This window comes from Carcharodon carcharias, chromosome 1, assembly GCF_017639515.1.
Source record: "Carcharodon carcharias isolate sCarCar2 chromosome 1, sCarCar2.pri, whole genome shotgun sequence".
Classification (NCBI taxonomy): Eukaryota; Metazoa; Chordata; class Chondrichthyes; order Lamniformes; family Lamnidae; genus Carcharodon; species Carcharodon carcharias.
The window spans coordinates 112,870,844-112,895,803 of record NC_054467.1 but is presented as its reverse complement, the minus strand read 5'-3'; positions in this window follow the sequence as shown (position 1 = coordinate 112,895,803).

Here is a 24,960-nt window from a genome sequence, read left to right as displayed (position 1 = left end):
GTTTGGCTTGATCTGAGCTTTCCTGGTGCTCTCCATGGCTTCATGTAGATGGTAGTCATAATCTTTCTCATCTACATCATAGATCTGGATATCATTAGCAATGCCGACTCTCCTTTACATCCTCAGTTTTCCATGTGTATTTTCTGCTGGGACACACCTTGGCTTACTTTAAGGCCTAAAGGTTAATGCAGGGATTTGTACCAACCAAAGGGTGGTCTCATCTTGTGTCCTTGAATTTACATTTTCTGGCTACATTTTTCAATCTTTGTGTAAAATCATCAACAGGCTCACCTGATTCCTGCCTCAGGTCTTGGGATTCATATCGGTAGATCCGATGATTTGACTTTGGCTGAATTTTCAAAAATTTTGTCTGGGCTGCAAAGTTTTGTCACTCAGCTCCCAGCTATTAAACAAATTTCACCTTTATTTCTCCTGCCCACAATAGGATGTAATTGACACTTTCCTCTTTGCTAGTGCCTTTTAGAAAGCTACTGAATGTCAGTCCATACTTTTGTTTAAACATCTCAAGTGTTTCCATGATATCATCAGCCTCCTAATTCATCATGGATTATAGATGTGCGTTCCTTTCTGTGGCGGTGGCCATTTAATTTTCCCACAACTCAATCAGTTTTTCTCTCTCTTCCTGGAAAGTAGTCTGATTCTTCAGCCTAATTCAGCATTACAGTTGTTTAAAATCTTTGAGTTTTTTCTCAGAATCATTGCCACCATGGCTTCTTGTTCTCATATGTTAGAAGTAATCACACTTTAGACTCAAAATGCTGAATATATTTCTTTCAGCTCCTCTTGTGGCTGGTGGACTGATAGACTGATACCCTGTTGCTTAGCAAATGACTGCAGTGCAGCAGTAAAATATGGCACCATTGAATATATATTCACATAACAATTAGTTCCCAGCCCTTCATGAATAATATAACAATATCATGTAATAATGTGGTTAGGTGACATACCCAAGGCTATAATGAGATCAGGAGCTAAATGGACCTGACAAAACTCAAACTGAGCAGTAGTGAGCATGTTATTGCTGAGTTAGTTCACTGATGATGGAACTGATCATAATACTGATGATCGAGAGTAGACAGATGGGACAGTAATTGGTTGGGTTGGATTTGTCCTCTTTTTTGTGAACAGGACATTGCTAGGTAATTTTCCATATTACTGGGTGGGTGTCAATGTTGTAACTGTACTGGAACACCTATTCTAGGGGTACAGCTAAATCTGGAGCACAAGTCTTCAGTACTGTTTCCGGAATGTTGTCAGGGCCAATAGCCTTTGCAGTATCAAGTGCCTTCAACCATTTCTTGATATCACGTAGAAAGAATCAAATTGGTTGAAGACTGGCATCCATGTGCTGGGGATCTCAGGAGGAGGCTGTTAGGTGGTAACCAGGAGGAGTTTTCCTTGCCCATGTTTCAATGCTGGGCCCATGTGGTGTCATGGCATCAGGTGAAACATAGGCAAGGGAATGTCCTGCTGATTACCACCTATTGCCACCAACCCTCCACACGCCCCCATCACCCCCATCACCCCCAACTGCCTCAGTTAATGAATCAGTACTCCTCCTTGTTGAACACCATCTGGAGGAAACTGAGGTAAACATGGGCAAGGACATAGAATGTACTCTGGGTGGAGGGACTCCCCAAAGCCTGTCCACCATCTGCAAGATGCAAGTCAGGATTGTGATGGAATACTCTAAACTTGCCTGGATGAGTGTAGCTCCAACAAGATGGAGCCCAACGCAATCCAGGACAAAGCAGCCCACTTGATTGGCACCCCATCCACCGCCTTCAACATTCATTCCCTCCAACATCGACGCACAGTGGCAGCAATGTGTACTATCTACAAGATGCATGTCAGCAACTCAACAAGGATCCTTAGACAGGACCTTCCAAACTTGTGACCTTTGCTACTAGGACAAAGGTAGTATGGGAACACCACCATCTGCATGTTCCTCTCTAAGCCACTCACCATCCTGACTCGGAACTATGTCACCGTTCCTTCACTGTCGCTGGGTCAAAATCCTGGAACTACCTCCCCAACAGCACTGTGGGTGGACCTAAACCACATTGACTGCAACGGTTCAGGAAGGCGGCTCACCACCACATTCTCAAGGGCAATTAGGGGTGGGATGTGATGCACACATACCATGAAAGAATGAAGAAAAGCACATACCACTTTTTTTTAACCAGTGTTGCTCCCAGCAGTGTCCTGGGGATTATGTTTCAATTCCTGGAGACTCCAGGTGAATGGTGGAAGGTTGCCAACCCGAATGGCAGTGGAGGAAGCAGAGGAAATCAACTGCAAGGCAAAAATCGCATAGGGTTATGTCTGATTTTGTATAATGTCATTTTTTGGTATCCTTCAACAGGCAGTACAGAGGCATTACTGCAGAATGCCTCTGAAACCTGTTGCAACCAATCACTTTTCTCCCTCCACACAGATTCCTGAGAGAACCCAACCATCACCCCAACCATCTTCAGCTGCTTCATCAATGACCTTCCTTCCATCATAAGGTCAGAAGTGGGGATGTTCGCTGATGATTGCACAATGTTCAGCATCATTCACGAAACCTCAGATACTGAGGCAGTCCACGTCCACATGCAACAAGACCTGGACAATATGCAGGCTTGGCCTGATAAGTGACAGGTAACACTTACATCACATAATTGCCAGGCACTGACCATCTCCAACATGGGAGAATCTAACTATTAACCCTTGATGTTCAATGGCATTGCCATCGCTGAATCCTGCACTATCAAAATTCTGGGCGGTACCATTGACCAAAACCTAAACTGGACCAGCCATCTAAGTACTATGGCTACAAGACCAGGTCAGAGGCTGGGAATCTTGCAGCGAGTAACTCACCTCCTAATTCCTCAAAGTCTGTCTACCATCTACAAGGCACAAGTGTGATGGAATACTCTCCACTTGCCTGGATAATTGCAGTTCCAACAACACTCAAGAAGCTTGACACCATCCAGGACAAAGCAGCCCGCTTGATTGGCACCACATCCACAAACATTCATTCCCTCCACCACCGATGAACAGTGGCAGCAGTGTGTACCACCTATAAGGTGCACTGCAGAAACTCACCAAGGCTCCTTAGACTGCACCTTCCAAACCCACGACCACTACCATCTAGTAGGACAAGGGCAGCAGACACATGGGACACCACCACCTGCAAGCTTCCCTCCAAGCCACTCACCACCCTGGCTTGGAAATATGTTGCTGTTCGTTCACTTCGCTGGGTCAAAAGCCTGGAACTCCCTCCTTAACACCTCTGTGGGTGTACTTCCACCATGTGGACTGCAGTGGTTCAAGAAGCAGCTCACCACCATCTTCTCAAAGGTAATTAGGAATGGGCAATAAATGCTCGCCTAGCCAGCGATGCCCACATCCTGCAAAATGAATTTTTTAAAAAATGTCCTCAACATCATACAAGATATAATGGCTAATTATGGAAAGTTCCATATGTGCACTCATGCAAGATGAAATTTTGTAGCTCTTCCCTGGAGAACATGGAACCACATGACTGTGTACATCTCATCATTCTTTACTTAGGGAGGCCATAAAAACTGCCATGGCTTTTCTTAGGAATGTTCTAACTGGTGTATCCTGGGCTGCAATCTCCATGGATCTGTATTGCATCTTTAGATTTGTTGAGGAAGGATCCTGATGCAAGTGCATACGGGAGTAGGTATAGATGAGGGAGTGGCAACACCAGATCTTTCTCACTCAACCCTCCTGTTCAGATGACCTAAACTCAGTTAAGAAGACAGGCAAGTCCAGGAGCCACCCTAGTAATGAATATGGCTTTAACAATTGATGTTACATCTCATGAGATGACCTAGGAATTAAAACCACCATTACTCCACATTAAATCTTTTAAGTCCCAGCAAGCAGCCATATCACTTCTTCTCTGGTTGGAATAGCAACCAGAAGGAAAACCAAATTAGACACAAACCTGTCACTACCTGGGGACAGATCAAGGGAGAAACTCTAATTTGTGACATACAAAATATTGTTAACTCAGTAAGTATCTTGAACTCTATTTCCACTTTCCCTATTGATTATTTGCACCCCGGTGTCATATTTGAGGCCAAAATTAACTTCTGACCACATATTTGCGCTGTCACTAATACTGTGCAACATACCTGACACCACCCCTGCCTAAAGCTATCTGCTGCTGAAACCCTCTTCCATGTCTTTATTACCTCCAGATTTGATTATTCCAGCACACCCCTGGCCAACCTCAAACATTCCAACACCTGTTAAATTGGGATTCTCCAAACTCATACAGCCTAACTTGCAGCAAGTCCCGCTTACCCATCAACCTTGTCCTCAATGACTTAAATTGGATCCCAATAAATCAATGCCTCAGTAATAACATTTTCAACCTTGCTTTCAAATTTTCCATGACACCTATCTTCCCTGTCTCTCTAATCTCCTCAATCTCCACAAACCTCTAATATACCTATGCTTCTCTAATTCTTTTGTGCATCCCTGATTTTAATTGATCCATATTAGCAGTCGCTGTGCCTTCAGCTGCCAAGGCTCCAAGCTCATATTCCCTCCCTAAATTTCCCTGCTTCTCTACCTCTCTTTCCTCCTTTGAGACTCTCCATAAAGATGCTCCTCAAAGCCTACCTCTTTGATGAAGTTTTTTCTCATCAACCCTAATATCTCCTTATTTGGCTCAGTGTAAAATTTTACTTTATAATGCTCCAGTGAAGTACATTAAAGGTGCTATAGAAATACAATTTCTTTATTGAGTTAATTTTTAATGGGGCTAATTCTATAAGAGGATGTAGATGATGGTATATGAGGACAAATATAAGATAATCATTGACATTGTGCTAGTTGGCCAGCTCATTGCCAACATGCATTCTTGGCTTCTTGGACAGCGGCAACTTTAAATTTTAATTAAGGTTGTTGTCAATTAAACTTTGCCAAATTTGTCCTCAACTTCTACTCCACCGAATGGGGGAGACGGTAGAATAGTAATAATATTGCTAGACCAGTAATCCAGAAACCCAGGCTAATGATCTAGGGACATGTGTTCAACTCCCAACATGGCAGCTTGTGAAATTTGAATTCAGTTAATAATTCTGGAATATAAAAGCTAGTTTCAGTAATGGTGACCATGGAACTATCGATTGTTGTTAAAAACCCATCTGGTTCACTAATGTCCTTTAGGGAAGAAAATCTGTCGTCTTTACTTGGTCTGGCCTACATGTGACTCCAGACCCACATGTTGACTCTTAACTGCCCTCAAAAATGCCCTAACAAGGTCAATTCAAGGGCAATTAGGGATGGGCAACAAATGCTGGCCGTGCCACTGATGCCACATTCCACGAAAGAATAAAGACAAATTGACTCTTCGGCCTCCTCAGGTCCTGCCCAACCCTCCTTTTCCACTTGTTCTCTCTCAGTATTATGTAGTATATAGCAGTATGCAGCATTTTATTATCAGTTTGGCAATTTTTTTAGGTTATACATATGTCCTTGAGAAAGCATGTGTTTCATTATATTTTATTCCATCTGAAGTTTGTGAGTTTTGGATTAATGCTATGATCCACAGCTCAACAGAATATCCTGATACCTCAGGGTCTTCATCTTCAGTTCTCTGCCAAAAGCAGGTCTGCCCCACAGTGTCGTGATCGCTACCACATGTAGGAAGGAGGCAGGTCCTGAATCCACCCCAAGCGGAATGGGGATCAAACCCCACATGGTTGGCACCAATCTGGGGAACATTTAGGAGGCAGTGATCATTGTATCATAAGGTTTAGGATGACGGTACAAAAGGGCAGTGGGTAATTCAGAGTAAGAATAATTAACTAGGGGAGAGCCGACTTCAATGGGGCAAGAACAGAGTTGGGCCAGATAGACTGGGACCAAAGATTGGCAGGAAAAACTGTAGCTGAATAATGGGTTACCCTCAAAGGAGAAATGGTTCAGGCACAGTCAAGGTATATTCTCTCAAAGGGAAAGGTAGGGCAAACAAATCCAGAGTTCCCTGGATGAAAAAGGAGATATAAATTAAGATAAAAAAGAAAAAGTGTGCTTATGACAGGTGTCAGGTAGAAACTACAATTGAGAACCAAGCAGAATACAGAAGGTTCAGAGGAGAGGTGAAGAAGAAAATAAGAGAAGCAGAGGGGTTGTGAGAAAAGACTCACAGCCAACATAAAGGGGAATCCCAAAGTCTTCTATAGACACATAAATAGTAAAAAGGTGGTAAAAGGAAGAGTAGGAGCAATTAGGGACCAAAAAGGGGGATTACATATTGAGGGGGGTGGGGGGGGAGCATGGCAGAGATGAATACTTTGCATCTGTCTTTACCAAGGAAGCAGATGCTATCCAGGTCATGGTTACAGAGGAGGAAATTCTGTCACTAGAAGGGTTCAAAACTGATAAGGCAATGTTCCAGTGAAGCTCAACGCAAACTGGAGGAACAGAAACTCATCTTCTGACTAGGCACTTTACAGCCTTCTGGACTGAATATTGAGTTCAACAATTTTAGATCATGAGCTCTCTCCTCCATCCCCACCCACTTTCTGATTCCCCCCTTTTTTCCCAATAATTTATATATATTTTTCTTTTCCTACCTTTTTCCATTATTTTTAAATGTATTTCCATCCATTGTTTTATCTCTATCTTTTAGTCTATTTCAATCCCTTCCCTTCACCCCACCCCCACCAGGGCTATCTGTACCTTGCTTGTCCTGCTTTCTACCCTTAATTAGCACATTCCTTAGATAATATCACCACCTCTTTGTCCTTTTGTCTATGGCATCTTTTGGCTATCTCCACTTCTATCACTGGCCCTCTATCCAGCTCTACCTTCGCCCCCACCACCCCGCCACCTCCCCCCACCCCCGCCACCTTAAACCAGCTTATATTTCACCTCTTTTCTATTTTTCCTTAGTTCTGTTGAAGAGTCGTACGGACTCGAAACGTTAACTGTATTCCTCTCTGCAGATGCTGCCAGACCTGCTGAGTTTTTCTAGGTATTTTTATTTTTGTTTTGGATTTCCAGCATCCGCAGTTTTTTGCTTTTATGATAAGGAGGAGGTATTGGATAAACTGTACGTAAAGTTGACAAGGCAATGGGACCAAGTGAGATGCATCCAAGGAACTGAAGGAAGTGGGAGTGGGGTTGTAGGGGTATTGGCCATAATTTTTCAATCTTCCTTTAACTCATGGGATGTGCCAGAGGACTGGAAAATTGCAAGCATAATGCTCTTATTCAAAAAAGTTTTTAAGGATAAGCCCAGCAATTACAGACCAGTCAGTTTAACTTCAATGATGGGGAAGCTTCTAGAAACAATTATTCGGGATAGAATTAATGGTCACATAGAAAAATCTGGGTTGATTAGGAAGAGCCAGCATGGATTTCTTAAGGGAAAATCATGTTTAACTAACTTGCAGGGGGTTTTTGAAGAAGTAACAGAGAGGGTTGATGGGGGTAATGCTGTTGATGTGGTGTACATGGACTTCCAAAAGGCACTTTATACAGTGCCACATAACAAACCTGTGAGAAAATTTATAACTCATGGAATAAAATGGACAGTAGCAACATGGATGCAAAATTGGCTGAGTAATAGGAAACAGAAAGTAATGGATATTTTTCAGGCTGGAAGAAAGTTTGTAGTGGAGTTCCCCAGGGGTCGGTATTGGGACCCTTATTTTTCCTCATATACATTAATGATCTAGATCTTGGTGTGCAGGGGATAATTTCAAAGTTTGTGGATGATACAAAACTTGGAAGCATTGAAAACTATGAGGAGAACAGTGGAGAACTTCAAAAGGACATAGACAAGTTAGTGGGCAGATAGGTGGCAGATGAAGTTCAATGCAGAGAAGTGTGAGGTGTTTCAATTTGGTTGGTACAACTCTAAAGAGTGTGCAGGAGCTGAGGGACCTGGATGTATATGTGCATAAGTCATTAAGGGTGGCAGGAAAGGTGTAGAGAGCAGTTAATACAGCATACAGTATCCCAGGCTTTATTAAAAGGGGCATAGAGTACAAGAGCAAGGGGGTTATGTTGAACGTGTATAGAACACTAGTTAGGCCTCGGTTGGAATAGTGCGTACAATTCTGGGCACTATGCTTTAGGAAGGATTTGGGTGCACTGGAGAGAGTGAAGAAGAGATTTACAAAAATGATTCCAGGGATGTGAAACTTCAGTTATGAAGATATATGGAAAAGTTGGGACTGTTCTCCTTGGAGATGAGAAGGCTAAGAGAAGATTTGATAGAGGTGTCCAAGATCATGAGGGGGCTGGACAGAGTAAATAGGGAGAAACTGTTCCCACTTGTAAAATGATCGAGAACAAGAGGGCACAGATTTAAAGTGATTTGCAAAAGAAGTAAATGTGATGCGAGTGGTTCAGGTCTTAAGTGCAGTGCCTGAAAGAGTAATGGAAGCAGGTTCAGTTGAAGCATTCAAGAGGGCATTAGGTGATTATTTAAATAGAAACAATGTGCAGGGTCCCAGGGAAAAGGCGGGAGAATGGCACTGAATCATAATGCTTTTTCGGACAGCTGGTGCAGACATGATGGGCCAAATGGCCTCCTTCTGCACTGAAACAATTCTGTGATCCTGTGATCTGATTCACGCTGGCCATCCAGCCAATCAGCTCCCTCAAGAAGTCTGAGTTGCTGTAGCAACATGTACTTTTCCACATGCGTTGTAATCCAGAGCCATGGATAGTGATGATATAGGCTGCAATTTTCCTTTCCATCACTAAGTTGACCAGAAACCTCTTCTGTTCTTAATGCCTGCCATTGGTTTTTCTTGGAAGAATTTTCAGATTGATTCTCAGCCTGTTTGGTTGCATTATGAATGTACCTTTCTTGTCCATGAAGTCCTGTAGTGAAACTTGAACTCAGAGCTTCGGACACAGAGACAGGGATGCTACCCACTGCACCTCAAGACTGCCTGCTCCAGGTCTACCTGACTAGTTTAGGCTGTCTCTGAAATAATTATGCCATTTAAGAATATCATATATCATAGAATAAATGCACCAAGACTTATCAGAGTAACCGTGTCATGTAGTGCTTATGACCAAACATAATGTCTATGATAATTAAATGAAATTCCCTTCAATATCATAAAAGCTATATACGTGGTGTGTGAGAGGTCAGAACTAAGGGATACAATTTAAAAATAAGGGATCTCCCATATAAGATGGAGATGGGGAGAATTTTTTTCTCTGAGGGTCATGAGTCTGTGGAATTCACTTCCCCACAATATGGTAGAGGCAAGGTCATTGAATATGTTTAAGGTTGACATACATAGATTCTTGACTAACAAGAGAGGAACTGGCAGGAAAGTGGTATTGAGGCCACAATCAGACCAGTCATGATCTTATTGAATGGCCAAAGTGTCTTGAGGGCCCAAATGGCCTACTCCTGCTCCTAATTTGTATGTTTGTTAGGCACTTGTTTTTCATATGAGTCCCATAAATGAAAATCTGCACTCTTGAGAATCAAGTCATACTAAAAGATGCAGAGTTGTCTCCTGCTTTTTGTCAAGAAAATGATGCGATATGATCCCTGGCAACAAAACATCAGCATTGTGATGCCAGAGTTCAAACCTAGAAGACAAATGTTGTCAACATTTAATAACTCCTACAATCTTATTGTCAAAGTATTTTCCATGCCCTTCGAATTCTAAGGTCAGTGGACTGGTTTAGCTGCTGTGGTTTATCATTACTACTTCCAGTATCCTCAGCATACTGCACCAGCCCATCTGAGAATGTTGCATTAGAGTTAGAACTTCAGGGGTATTGCACAGAATATCAGGTATGATAACCCATGTGCTTTGGGAAAAGCCTGCATTTTCTTTTTATGTGATGTCCCCTTTAATTCCAAAATGAAACTGTGGAGTATTCTGAAAGGGGTGTAAGTGTACTTTCTAGCAGGCAGTTTAGTCCCAAGAAATGTCCATGTGACCTGATGTTGCCATGGGGATGAAAAATAAAAAGCAGAGGGTAAATAGAAAGCTAATTGCAGTGGTGTCAGGTTTCAGCCTGTCCTGTGGCAGACAGTTCAGCGCACAGAATTCATGTGAATTCATGCAAGCAAAGCTCTCTTTGAATGGATCAATTTTCTGTTTGGCAGTAAGAAGAGAATATAACTGGTCTTAGAACCTACAGTTCAGAACAGATCATGGTGTTGAATTGGGGCTCTGGGAATAGAGCAGGGACTGTGTTACTGTGTGATACACAATTGGGAAGGACAGAGAGCTGAATACAGAGACAGCAGGTGGTTGTAGATTGTACAAGACCCACTGCTGCTGTTTCAGTTATGCCAGAACCAACCAGACCGTTTAAAGGGAAAAAAAGGGAATCTCTGAGGATTTTGTGCCACTAGGACTGTCATGACCTGAGTGAGAGAGGGTTCATAGACATGTACCTTGTCAATGTTAACCATATCTGGGGACCTTGGATAGAAGACAACTGCTGGTGAAAGCAATCTGAGGGCCAAATCCATTGAGTAGAAAGTGAGTGATCCCCTGTGCTGGAGGCCAAGTTGGAAAGACTGTGAGATTGCATGTGGTGCCACATTTATATGGGAAATGATGTGAGTGCGTTGTAACTACATGAGGTGTATCTTTGTTATGTCAACTACTTAAAGCGAAATGTATCTTTTTATTTGAAATATCCTTCACCTGTTAATTAATGCTTAAATTTGTTGATTTTAGTTGGTTTGTTGCAGCAATAGATTTAAAAAATGAAACCTAGTCTGTCAGTTTTCATTCTGTTGGTATCGTAGGGATTCCTTTTTTTAAAGCTATTGGTCTTTATGGGAAGCATAACACAGGTGCTACTGAAATATTTGTCAGGGACTTGTGTGCATCAACAAGAAACTTGGAAGTCATTAAAATGGAGCATGCACCAATCTAACGTGAAATACCGCAGACTGGAGAAGAAAAGAAATGGAACATCGCCTGTAAATAATTCACAAGGTTAATTGTCCTTAACTAGCTTTTTACTTCTGGAACAAATGCAGCACAAACTTAAGAACTGACTTGGTACCACAGTGTTTTTCAGCCTGAATAAGCAAACTAGGAAGAAGGTGATAAGAAAAATGTGCTTGATTATGGCTGGTGATTCGGAACCCAGCCAGAAATCCTGCCATGATTGCAGTGGAAAATTCCATTTGACAAATGAGGTTACTGAGGGGCAAAAAGTAACTTGCTGGTGAAAGCACTTGCTCCCTTTGTTACTGACTTTCCCTAATTCCTACTCTCATTGCCACAGATACTGTTGTTCCTTCCTCTATTCTCCTACCCTTAACCCACTTTGTTTCACATAATCAAATACAGTTGTCTTTTTAGGAGTGATTTCGATTATAGCTTTTTTAAAAACTCAGTTCAAAGATTTTAAAAGTAATATCCAAAAGAATGGTGGCATTTTTGTCATTGAGGTGTGAGGTCATGGGTTCAAGCCCCCCTCCAGAGTCTTGAGAGCATAATCTAGGCTGCCACTTCAAGGTAGTACTGAGAGAGTGCTGCACAGTCAAAGGTGTCATCTTTTGGGTGAGATGTTACAATAAAATCCTGCCTGCTGTCTCAAATTGATATAAATGATCTCTTAATTGACACAGTTCACAGAAGAGTTGGGGAGTCTTGAGCCATCCTGAACAATATTGGTCCCTCAACCAACATCACTGAAACAAAAGATTTTTTAATTCACTCATGGGATGTGGGTGTCAATGGCTAGGCCTCCCCCTGATCTGTATACTTATTTCACTGCTGTTTGCAGTGTGCAAATTAGCAACCATGTTCCCTACATTACAAAAATGACTACATTTCAAAAGTACTTGATTGTTTAATGTTAACTGAAATATATTCTCTGCTGCATTGTTGATCCATATTCTAATAAAAGAAAAGAAAACAAACCTCTGCATAGGCTATGAACAGAAAATCTTATATAAAGCACCTTTTCAATAACATGTCTACATATGTGGTTTGCTTTTGTACACCCAGTAAAGATACTGATGTACAAAGGTTACTGCATATTGTAGCATACTGTTACTGCAAACTGTTATGGTCAAATGCGCATTTGGGTTAATAGCTGACATGGAGTTGAGTTACTTAACTGGTTAGCAACAGTTTGGAAATAAAAAGTTGTTACATGCAACATGCCCTGAAGTGAATGCTATTTAAGCAGTTAATGCATTTGTTTTGACGATGCACATGACTATAGCACACTATGGTGCCATTTCATTTCACTCCTGATTGCTTCAAACTACAACACATGAGCCAAACAGCTTGTTACCTGATTGCTCCAGTCACCTTGGAAGTTTTTGACCAGCCCTTTTAAAATCACATTCCTACAAAGCTTTTATAATTTATAATGCCTAGTTCTTGTAAGCAGTTTTCCACTTGTATTGGGTATGATAGAGGGGTCTTGTGGCACAGTGGACAGCATCCCTGCCTCTGAGCAAGAAGCTCCAGGTTCATGTCCCACTCCAGAACTTGATGGCCATGGAAGGTATGTTCATAACTTGATCAAACAGGTTGATTATCTACCTGTAAATCCTTCCAATATGTCCATGGCAGCTGTTGAGAGCAGGAGGGTCTCTTGGTAAACTATGCTTGGTGTAGAGTGGCAGCCCTCAAGCTTTAGTGTCTGGTGATGGGCTAGCAACCTGTGCCAGGAATAACAAGCCTTGGAAATGGATATAAGCCTGTGCTTTGTCTGCCTCATGTGCCACTTGGCACAAGAGAGAACAAAGGAAGGAAGGACTGGGTATACTAAACTTGTTAGCTAAATAATATATTCTAGGTCAAAATAAACGTTTCCGCCACATTCAAGGTAGCCAATAATCACTATAACCAATGGAAACAGGAGTCATATCTAAACCTCTACCTAAAACTAGTTTCCATTTATTCAGAAGAAAAAAATGAAAAAGCTGGAAATGCACAATGGATCAATCAGTATCTGTGGAGAAACTAAACAATCTTCATCTCTCTCTATCTATCAACTCCTTTAATACTATCCTTAAAACTCACCTTTTGACCAAGCTTTTAGTCACCCCTCCTAATATCTGCTTCTTTGGTGTGGAATTAACTTTCGTCCGATTACACTTCTATTAAGTGGCTGAGAACATTTGCCCATAGTAATAACATTATAATAAAAAAGATTTATGTTTAACCCCTAGCCAATGTTGTATACCAGATACTGTGCATATATAAAGTCACATTCTAGTCTTATCTGTGCCCCCTCTAAATATTTCACTGTCTTCCTAAAACATAGAGACAGATTTTCCGGTCCCACCAGTGGTGGGCATCATTGAGGGCAGGACAGGAACATTTAGAGAGTTGTTGACTTTTAGCAGCTCTCCAAATTTTCCTGTCCTGCCTGCGATGAATCCCACCAGTGCTGGGGCCGGAAAAACCCGCCCACCGTACCCAGAATTGGATATAGTAATCCAGCTGAGGCCTATCCTGTGATCTATAAATGTTTAGCATAGCTTCCTTGCTTACAGAAGTTGAAAGTGAAATAATTATTTCACTTTATACCTATCGGTTGTGAAATCTTTGGACGATCTGCTGTAACTCCAACAAGACTTGCAACTCACCAGAGCAAGGCAGCCCCTCTGAAAGAGGTAGGTACTTGGTTTCACTGAATCTCTGCTGCTTCCAGGATTTTCCAGCTTGTTTCCTAAGAGATGGAATTTCTGCCTACTCCATACAAGGCAAATATCATTGGCAAGAGGTAGAAGGTGGTTAAGGAATCACTATGCTGAGATTGGATCCCATGGCCTATCCAGTGAGATGAGGTGTACCAGTCTCTAGAGTCATAGATACCTGAATAGAAGAAAATTGTATTTTGTTAAAGCCCCGGAGGGGGCAAGGATGAATGAAACTGTTGACCAGGTCTCCTCCTGAGACCCTATCATAACAGATGCCAATATTCAGCCAATGTGATTCATTCCACATGATATCAAGAAATTGCTGAGTGCACTGGATATAGCAAAGGCTATGAACCCTGAAAACTTCCTTGCTGCAGTGATAAAGAACCTGTGCTCCAGAACTAACTGCACCTCTAGCCAAGCGGTTCCAGTACAGCAACAACACTGGCATCCACCAGACAATGTGGAAAATTGCCCAGATATGTTCGGTCTGCGAAAAGGGGGACAAATCTAATCTGATCAAATCCTGCTCATCAGTCTACTCTCAATCATTAGCAAAGTGATGGAAGGCATCATTGACAGTGCTCTCAAATGACACATAATCTCCAATATCACCCATGCTCCGTTTGGGTTCATAAGAACCACCTGGCTCCATTACAGCTTTGGTTCAAGCAGAAACAAAAGAATTGAATTCCACAGATGAGCTGCGAGTTTCTGCCCTTAATGTCAAAGCAGCATTTGACAGAGTGTGGCAACAAGAAACCAAAGTAAAACTAAAGTCATTGGGAATTGGGGAAAACTCTCCATTGGTTGAAGTCATACTAGCATGAAGGAAAATGATTGTGGCTATTGGAGGCCAATCATCCCAGCCATAGGTTTTTCTCAGGGTAGTGTCCTAGGCTCAACTATCTTCAGCTGCTTCATCAATGACCTTCCTTCCACCATAAGGTCAGCAGTGGGGAATTGTCCTGATGATTGCAATGTTCAGTTCCATTCACAACCACTAAGATACCGAAGCTGTCCTTTCCCACATGCAGTATGACCTGGACAATATTCAGGCTTGGGCTGATAAGTTTCAAGTAACATTTGTGCCATGCCCTGGAAGTTGTATGTCATCATCTGTAATACTTGAAGAACTAAAACCATAAATTATTACATCTGACCCCTCGTCAAGTTTGTTTTTGAATTTTTTAGCTGGCTTAATGATAGATTTAATGCTGGTGTCCTGTGTGGCTTATCCACATTGCCCACCATCACCGACATTGCACTGAATAGCATAGAGCAAAAATATGAATTTAGAATTCAAATATTAAATGAGCAGCTCACAATTTCCATATGTCAATGCCAGATAAAAGTTACTTTTTGATGGGGCATCAAAGTGTTACAGCTACAATGCACCATGGCAGCGTGGTAAGCTGTCAGTTATTACTCGAGATTCTCAACAGTGGGATGAAAATACTCTTAGTGTCCTTGGAGCTTGTCTTAGAACAATCAGGTCCACTTTCCTGCATGATTCAGCCAGCCATGCTGTATACAAATTAGAGAATTTACAGCGAGAGAATATAAATCATTTAAAAGGTTCTGTAACAGTCTTGGGGCAGTCCTATTCCCGTGTATTGAAATGCAGCCAACTCATCTCTGAAAATGGCTTCACCTCCCTTTCCCACAACATTAATTCTGGATCTGGCATCAACCCTCCACCTTCTCCACATAAAGATCAGATCAATCCTTGGCTGCCTCTTCTTATCTATTCACTGCTCCTTAGTGATATTATTCATAAGCACTGGGCTGACCTTTAGTATATGCTGATGGTATCCAAGTGTTGTTCCTCACCACCTCTTCAATACCATGGCCACTTCTCTGCTGCCTGTCTGACCTTCAGTAATGGGTGAGTCAGAGCTTCATCCAAGTGAACATAGGGAAGAATGAAGAGATTATTTTTGACCCAGCTGTAAGCTCTATGCCTTTGCAACAAAAATAAAAAATGCAGAAAATACTCAGCAGGTCAGGCAGTGTCTGTGCAGAGAGAAACAGAGTTAACGTTTCAGGCTAAGATGACCTCTCAATAGAAAAGATGACCTCATGTAAGGTCACCTCGACCTGAAATGTTGGCCAGAATTTTCTGCTCTGGGACTAAGGTCCAGTGCGGGCACAAGGAGTCGGAGTGGCTTCCGCTGGAGAGCAGGGTGGGAGAGCATGCTGAATAGTGGACTGCTCTCCTCATTAATTATGCAGCCGTGAGGTTCTTTTTTTAATGATTTATTCATGGAATGTGGGCATTGCTGGCTGGGCCAGCATTTATTGCCCATCCCTAATTGCTCTTGAGGAGGTGGTGGTGAGCTGCCTTTTTGAACCACTGCAATCTATGTGGTGTAAGTACTCCCACAGTGCTGTTATGGAGGGAATTCCTGGATTTTGACCCAGCAACAGTAAAGGAACGGTGATATATTTCCAATTCAGAATGGTGAGCGTCTTGGAGGGGAACATCCAGGTGGTGATGCTCCCATCTGTCTGCTGCCCCTGCCCTTCTAGATGGCGGTGGTTGTGGGTTTGGAAGGTGCTGCCTAAGGAGCTTTGGTGAGTTTCTGCGGTGCATCTTGTAGATGGTACACACTGCTGCCACTATTCATCAGTGATGGATGGAGTGAATGTTTGTGGATGGGGTGCCAATCAGGCAGGCTGCTTTGACCTGGAAGGTGTCAAGCTTCTTGAGTCTTGTGGGAGCTGCACTCATCCAGGCAAGTGGAGAGTATTCCATCACATTCCTGACTTGTGCCTTGTAGTTGGTGAACAGGCTTTGGGGAGTCAGGAGGTGAGTTACTTGCCACATGATTCCTAGCCTCTAACCTGCTCTTGTAGCCACAGTATTTATATGGCTAGTCCAGTTCAGTTTCTGGTCAATGGTAACCCCAGGATGTTGATTGTGGGAGATTCAGCAATAGTAATGCCATTGAATGGCAAGGGGGGATGGTTAGATTCTCTCATGTTGGGGATGGTCATTGCCTGGTGATTTTGTGGTGCAAATGTTACTTGCCACTTGTCAGACCAAGCCTGGATATTGCCTAGGTCTTGCTGCATTTGGACATGGACTACTTCAGTGTCTGAGGAGTCGCAAATGATGATGAACATTTTGCAATCATCAACAAACATCCACACTTCTGAACTTACGATAGAAAGGAGGTCATTGTTGAAGCAGCTAAAAAAATAGTAATGGAGAAATTAATGGGACTGAAAACCAATAAATCCCCAGGGCCTGATAATCTACATCCCCGGGTACTAAAGGAGGTGGCCATGGAAATAATGGCTGTGTTGGTTGTCATCTTCCAAAGTTCCACAGATTCTGGAACAGTCCCAGCAGATTGGAGGGTGGCAATGTAACCCCACTATTTAAAAAAGGAGGGAAGGAGAAAACAGCAAATTACAGACCGATTAGCCCAACATCAGTAGTAGGGAAAATGCTTGAGCCTATTATAAAGGATGTGATTACAGGGCACTTAGAAAATATCGAAGGGAATAGACAAAGTCAACATGGATTTATGAAAGGGAAATCATGCCTGACAAACCTACTGGAGTTTTTTGATGACATAACTAGTAGAATAGATAAGGGAGAGCCAGTGGATGTGGTGTATTTGGATTTTCAGAAAGCTTTTGATAAACTCCCACAGGAGAGGTTAGCATGTAAAATTAAAGCACATGGGATTGTGGGTAATATATTGGCATGGATTAAGAATTGGTTATAGACAGGAAACAGAGTAGAAACGAATGGGTCTTTTTGGGGTGGCAGACAGTGATAAGTGGAGTGCTGCAGGGATCATTGCTTGGGTCCAGCTGTTCACAATATATATCAATAATTTGGGTGAGGGAACCAAATGTAATATTTCCAAGTTTGCTGACAACACAAAACTAGGTGGGAATTTGGGTGGTGAAGCGGATGTAAAGAGGCTTCAAGGCAATTTAGACAAGTTAACTGTGTGTGCAAAGACAAGAAAGATGCAATATAACATGGTTAAGTCTGAATTTATCCAGTTTGGTAGGAGAAACAGAATGGCAGGGGTATTATTTAAATGGTGATAGATTAGGAAAAGTAAATGTACAAAGGGACCTGGGTGTCCTTGTACACCAATCACTGAAAGCAAGCATGCAGGTGCAGAAAGCAGTTAGAAAGGCAAATGAATGCTGGCCTTCACTGCGAGAGGATTTGAGTACAGGAACAAGGATATCTTGCTGCAGCTGTACAGTGCCTTGCTGAGCCCACACCTGGGGTATCGTGTGCAGTTTTGGTCTCCTTACCTAAGAAACGATATGCGTGCCACAGAGGGAGTGCAGCTGACAATTAAAAGGCCTATTAAGGCCATTAAAGTAATAACTGAATTAAATTTTTTGCTGCCTGTCCAACCTTATGGTTGGTGGGTAGGTGAAAAGTCCAAGCGGCCTTTGGATTTTTTAGGAAACCTCATCCACGGGCGGGATGAGGTTTCCAACGCCAATTAAAAACTAAATAAAAATGTGAACATTTCATGAATCACATGACCCTGCTCACATGAGGGGACGTTTTGTGACATTTTAAAATTCTTTATTTTTAATATTTAAAATCTTCATATCCCTGAGGCAGCTCTGTGCCTCAGGGAGCTTTTCCTGAGTGCACCCGTGTGCAAGCGCAAACTTCGGTGCTCGCCTTCCTCTTCCACCCCAAGAAGGCAGCGCCAAGTGCTGCCACGCGTGTTTCATGCTGGGCGGACCTTAATTGGCCCATGGTGTGGACATTGCTGTCCAGGCCAGCATTTAATGTCCATCCCTAATTGCCCTTATGTGCAAGCTGTGAGACATGGGTGTGAGGCTTGCAACAGTCCTAGGTGTGAGCAGCTGAGATAAAACATAGGCTACGATTGATAGAGATTGTTGGTAGGTGAGTGACGGAACTCTGGGGCATTGAGCAGTGGTGGAAGCTGGTGGTGGTAAGGATACAGCATTTGAAGATATAGGTAGTATCTCAAAAGCACCAACCTCAACATCGAGGCCATGCCAGATTTCAGATCTTGCTGAATTTCAGGTTGGGAGATTCGGGCCAAGGGAAGTTTGGTTCAAGCCAAGTCGGGTGGGATTAGGGGTCATTTGGAGCGTGGGAATAGACTGACGAGCAAGCAGCAAAGAGGATAACTAGCCAGGCGTCACACCCCACCAATGTAATGCCTAGCTGAATTGGCCAGGTAAGTTTTTTTTATTTAACTGAATAAAATTGATCTATGGCACATTCTTAAAAATGCCCAGGTTTTGGACAACCCCAGTTTTTGGGCAGCTGGATTTGAGACCTTGTACTGTACATTCACTGACCTTGACTATTTGTGAGAGGTCAATTAATTTTTTGCTGCACTGTATCCAGGTCCTCAAGGCAAACTCTTAACATTGACCACCACAGTTACCTGCTTTCATTGCCTCTGCAAATTTTGTCTGACATGCCTCTTGGACTTTGTGGATAGAGGATCTCTCTCTTCCTGCCCACCCTTTCCACCAAGTCCTCCAGTGCAGCATCAGAGAATGCTCTCTGTCTTGCTGCACCATAATTCAGTATTCTTCTTGCTCCCACTCTTTTCTCTAGCCAGTGCTACCATCTGTTCCAGCCAGAATGCGCCACTCCTTTAAGAGGTGCAGACTTGCTTTGAGTAGTGGAAGCTAACTTTAAATCATGCTAGCATCACACATACTTGCACCCCCTGCTGAGGAGCGCAGCCATTCAGCAGTGCATTTAGCGCTGGCTGCGTGAGAAGGAAAAACAGTAAAACCTGGATATGACTGATACTGGTTGGAACTGGAGTTCCATTTTAAGGTACACAAGACCAGTTTAGGCCAGTATCAGTCATTTCCCAAGTTTTACTAGTTTTTTTTCTTAACTGTATCATGCAAATCAGCAGATACTATATAAAGTTTGTGCACTGCTTGCATCGGAAGCAACAGGCATGGTTTATTTACATATTGCCATGCCTGTATCTGATTCCAGGCCTTAATTGTCCAAATTCCCAATTCCTGTCTTTGGAAACTCCTCCTGCCTCATTTTCCTCCCCCACATCCTCATCCTATAACCATGGCCACTTATCCCTTCTGCTTTCACACCAGAGCTTTCAGCCATCTCAGCCTCCTCTCTAGAAATTTCTCCTTTGACCCTTGCACATCTTTTTGACTAAGCTCTTGGAAAACTCTTCTAATTTCTCCCTCAGTGTCTCAGCATTTCATCTCCCAAATATTTTCCATCTTTGAAATCTTTTTTACTGTCATATAAAACGTAAGAACGTAGGAGCAGGAGTGGGCCATTCAGCCCATTCAATATATCATGGTTGATCACCCACTTCAACGTCTTTTTCCCACACTATCCTCATATCCCTTTGTGTAATTGGTATTTAGAAATCTGTCAACCTCTGCTTTAAACATACTCAGTGACTAACCTTCCACAGCCCTCTGGGGTAGAGAATTCCAAAGATTCACAATGCTCTGAATAAAAAATTTTCTCCTCATCTCAGTCTTAAGTGGCTTCTCCCTTATTTTGAAATAGTGTCCCCTGGTTCTACACTCCTCAACTAGGGGAAACATCTTACTTGCATCTACCCAGTTTATCTCTTCAAGTATTTTGCAGTTTTTAATAACGTCACCTCTCATTCTTCTAAATTCTAGAGAATACAGGCCCAGTTTCCCCAATATTTCTTCAAAGGACAGTCTCACCATCCCAGGAACAAGTCTGGTGAACTTTCGTTGCACTTCCTCTATGGCAATAAAGCCTTCCCATGGTAAGGGGACCAAAACTGTACACACTACTCCAGATGCAGTCAAACCAAGGTTGTAAACAATTGAAGCAAGACTTGGCTACTCCTGTACTCAAATCCTCTTGCAATAAAGGCTAACATAACTTTAACCTTCCTAATTACTTGTTGCACTTGCATGTTAGTTTTCAGTGACTTATTGACAAGGACACCCAGGTCCTTTGTACATGTACACTTTCTAATCCCTTACCATTTCAAAAATACTCTGCACATCTGTTCCTCCTACCAAAATGGATAATCTCACATGTTTCCACATTGTATTCTGTCTGCTATGTTCTTGCCCACTCACTTAGTCTGCCGAAATCCTCTTGAAGCCGCTTTTCATCTTCCTCACAACACACATACCCACCTAACTTTGTGTCAAAGGCAAACTTGGAAATATTACATTTGGTCCCCACATCCAAATCATTGTTATGGATTGTGAACAGCTGGAGCCCAAGAATGGATCCTTGCGGTACCCCACAAGTTACAGCCTGCCAACGCAAGAATGACCCATTTATTCCTTTTATTAATTTATGGGATGTGGGCATCACGGGCTAGGCCATCATTTATTGCCCACCTCTAATTGCCCTTGAGAAGGTGGTAGTGAACAGCTTTCTTGAACCGCTGTAGTCGTTGTGGTGTAAGTACACCCACAGTGCTATTAGGTAGGGAGTTCCAGGATTTTGACCTACCGACAGTGAAGGAACGGCAATATATTTCCAAGTCAGGATGGTGAGCAGCTTGGCTACTCTGTTTTCTGCCTGTTAGCCAATCCTTAAGCCATGCCAGTATATTACCCCCTATTCCATTTTGGTAACCAACCTCCCGTGGGGGACTTTATCAAAAGCCTTCTGAAAATCCAAGTATACTACATCCACCATCTCCCCTTTATCAATTCTGTTCGTGACATCCTCAAAAAACTTCAACAGGTTCTTTAAACATGATTTCCCACTCATAAATCCATGCTGACCATGCCCAATCAGATCATTATTATCCAAGTGTCCATTTATTGCATCCTTTATAATAGATTCTAGCATTTGCCCTACTACTGATGTAAGACTAATGGGTCTGTAATTCTCTGTTTTCTCTCTCCCTCCCTCCTTAAATTGTGGGGTGACATTTGCTACCTTCCAATCTGTAGGAAAAATTCCAGAACCTATACAACTTTGAAAGATGATCACCAATGCATCATAGCTACCTCTTTCAACTCTCTGAGATATAGAACATCAGGTCCCAGAGACTTAGCAACCGTCATTCCCATTAATTTCTCCAATACAACCTTCTTACAAATATTAACTTCCTTCAATCCCTCATTCTCCCTAGTGCCTTGGAACTCTCATTCTGGGAGATTTTGTGTATATACCTCAGTGAAGACAGACACAAAGTAATAATTTAGCTTCTCCGCCATTTCTCTATTCCCCATTATAAATTCTCCTGACTGCCTGTAATGGACTCACATTTGTATTAGCCAAATGCTTCCTTTTTACATATCAATAAAGTCCATTTTTAAATATTTTTGCTAGCTTACATTCATATTCTGCTCTCCCTTTCTTTATCAATTTCTTAGTCCTCCTTTGCTGTATTCTAAAATCTCCCAGCCCTCATATTTACTACTATTTCTGGCAATCTTATAGGCCTTTTCTTTTAATATTATACAATCCTTAACTTCCTTTGCTAGCCACAGTTGACTGGCTTTCTTGTTAGGTTTTTGTTCCTTGAAGGAAAGTATAGTCGCCGCAAACAATGTAATAATTCCTTAAAAACAATTGATTGTCTATGTACCATCATACCTTTTAATGTATTTTTCCAATCCGCCTCAGCCAATTTGCCCCCCCCCATACCTTCATAATTTCCTTTGTTCAAAATTAACATCATGGCTTCAGATTGAACTGCCTCATTTTTAAACATAATGTAAAATTCTATTATATGGCGGTCACTCATCCCTCAAGATTCTTTTACAACAACATTATGAATTAGCCCTTTGTCATTACATAATGCTAGGTCTAAAATAGACTGTTCTCTAATCGGTTCCTCAAAATATTGCCCTAGAAAACCATCTCTAACACACTACAGAAACTTGTCTTCCACAGCATTAGTACTCATTAATGGTAACCCAGTCTATAGCAGATTGAAGTCACCCATGATTACTGTATTACTACATCCTTCTCTAATTATATAAAAGTAAATTGTTGAATAAAATAAATTAATATTGCTAATAATCTCTAGTTTCAGTATTAACAAAAACAACTGTACTTATTTTTGTATCTAAGTCAGAAATTGGCCTGTGGTTAATGAATAGCACAGCTGAATTCTGATGCAGTGAATACTAATGAATACCATTTGATAAAAAAGCAACTCACTCACTCCAATGAGTTGGCTGTGAACTGCATAAGTAATGATAGAAACACAAGGCTCGACTTTACAAACCAATTCTTCTGCTTTTTCATATTGCATGATTGGGAAGTGTGAAAATCATCCCTACTTACCCTGTTTTCAGAACTGTGTTGATGGTGTGTGAGAATCTCAGGACACTGCACGCACAACATGTGATGCAATAGGGAAGTTGTGGTGCTCTTCAGGTTGAGACAGTGCTAAGAAGCTGTGTGTGAAATCTGTACCAAAGATCAAAGGAAGAAGCAAAATAACTCCTAGAGGTTTTTACTGCAGCAGAAGCATTTTCTTTTTTTTTAATTTACTAATTCTCCATGTACAAACACTCTCAACTAACAACCTTCTGATATTTGGATGTAAGTGGGACCATAAGTACCTTGATTGATTGAGTAGAAAATTCATACATTATGTAAGAAAAAAATAAGATCAAAATAAAGATGTCCTTCTCTGTCACTTGCAATATAAACGGACCAAGATCATACATTTTAATATCCATTTAAATATATTCCCAGTTCTGTGCAGTAAAATATTTTATTGATGAAATATTGATAGCAGAATAGCTTGAATGAAAAAAACCTTTTCATCTGAATTAGTTTATTATCTCATTCTGCCAGAATAGACATACTCCCATAAATGTAGTTTGAGCAAATTGAATTCTGCAGGAAAATATTTCCTTTTGTAGGACTTACCTTTCTGCTTACCTCAGCTTAATTTAGCACCTCTAAAAATTAAAGCTTATCAGAAGAGCTGTATTTCTGATGTGCAAGCTGGGAGCTCTGGTTATTGGACCAGAAGTCATGACTGAGTTTTAGCTCAGACACCTCTTACCTGTCACCCTAACCCTTCACCCACTTACCTGCCTACCTGCTCACCCACCCGCCACCAACCCACTTACTCAATTATGTGCTACCCTGCTCTCTCACCCAGCCTACCCCTTTTCACACTTACCTTCTCTCCATGGGTCTTCAAAGAAGCTTTGACACCTCTTAATTCTCTACTATCTGGAATACGGCAGCTAGTGCAGTAAAAAGGGGGGGGGGGGGTGGTTTCTACAATGATGATCTCCGCTGCTCCCTGCGAGGACCGTCCACTGGGAGATAGGCTCGAAAAATCATAGAAAGGTAAGTAGGCAACCTTTTGTATGATCTGGGTCGAAAATAGAGATTCCGACTCAGATCAGAAGTTCTTCGCTATTATTTTTAAATCTCTGACATCAATTTACTACATACAGGAATGCGATTTTTCTTCTTTCAGCTTCTCCTTTTTTTCTTGGAGTCACCACAATGCTGGTTGATCACCATTCTCCATCTTCTCCTGTCAGTCGCCCAATCCTGCTGAGTTTAACAATACAATCTTTTCTGATGGTTTTCCTCTGCTTCCAGGTTGATGGAACTGCTTTTGCTTGTTTCTACTGTTAACTATACGATCTTAGCTAGACCATTTCCATCCACTCCTTCCTAAGCGACATGCTTCCCCTTGACAACATCACCTGCATACAGGAGATGAACTTCCACTTGCACACTGACTCTTGAGCACCATTCTCAGCCCCCACATACTCTGTGCTGCCAGATTCGTTGTCCAACATGCAAGCTTTGAAAAGTTGCACTTGCTCAGGTAAATACTGGGAAGGATGCAACATCGTCTTTAACCCCATCAAAAAATGTGTATCATGTGGTGCATCAATACAATAAATGAATATTACAATCATTTGCAGGCATTCATTTGGAGCTGTACAGCCTGAGAGCTCTACACAGTTCCCAGTCCCTCGGTGCGCTGTGGCAGAAAGGTCTTAGACAGTGACCCTTCCCCATTGTGCCTTTGCGGCAGCTGCCCCAAGCTTTAGTGCGTCCCTCAGCATGTAGTCCTGGACTTTGGAATGTGCCAGTCTGCAACACTTGGTCGGGGACAACTCTTTGCGCTGGAAGACCAACAAGTTTTGAGCAGACCAAAGAGCGTCTTTCACCGAGTTGATGATCCTCCAGCTGCAGTTGATGTTTGTATGTGTACATTTGGCATCACCTCCATTTCCCTTTTCCCTCTGTCTTTCATACCTTGGCATCCTCTCTTGACCCTGATTTGTGCTTCCAACCTCATACATGCTCTATCCCAAAA